The sequence below is a fragment of the Cynara cardunculus genome (genome assembly GCF_001531365.2).
Source record: "Cynara cardunculus var. scolymus isolate 2C chromosome LG 14, CcrdV1, whole genome shotgun sequence".
Classification (NCBI taxonomy): Eukaryota; Viridiplantae; Streptophyta; class Magnoliopsida; order Asterales; family Asteraceae; genus Cynara; species Cynara cardunculus.
The window spans coordinates 8,423,480-8,423,745 of NC_037541.1; positions in this window are offsets into that span (position 1 = coordinate 8,423,480).

Below are 266 nucleotides of genomic sequence, written 5' to 3' on the forward strand. Positions count from 1 at the left end.
GATAAAATGATATCACCGACAAAATTCAAACACAATTTTTCACATTTATTAACATATTACTGTGTTTGAACGCCTGACGGTAGTCAAATTAGCTATCAATTAGATATAAATAATTCATGCATATATATATATCAATAAATACTAGTGAGGAATTTTAGTTAATTATGTATATAGTTAAATTTTATCATAATCCGTCTATAATTTAATCAAATTATTTTCTATTTTTTTTATTTGAAAAATCACCAACAAAATATATTTTATTTTTA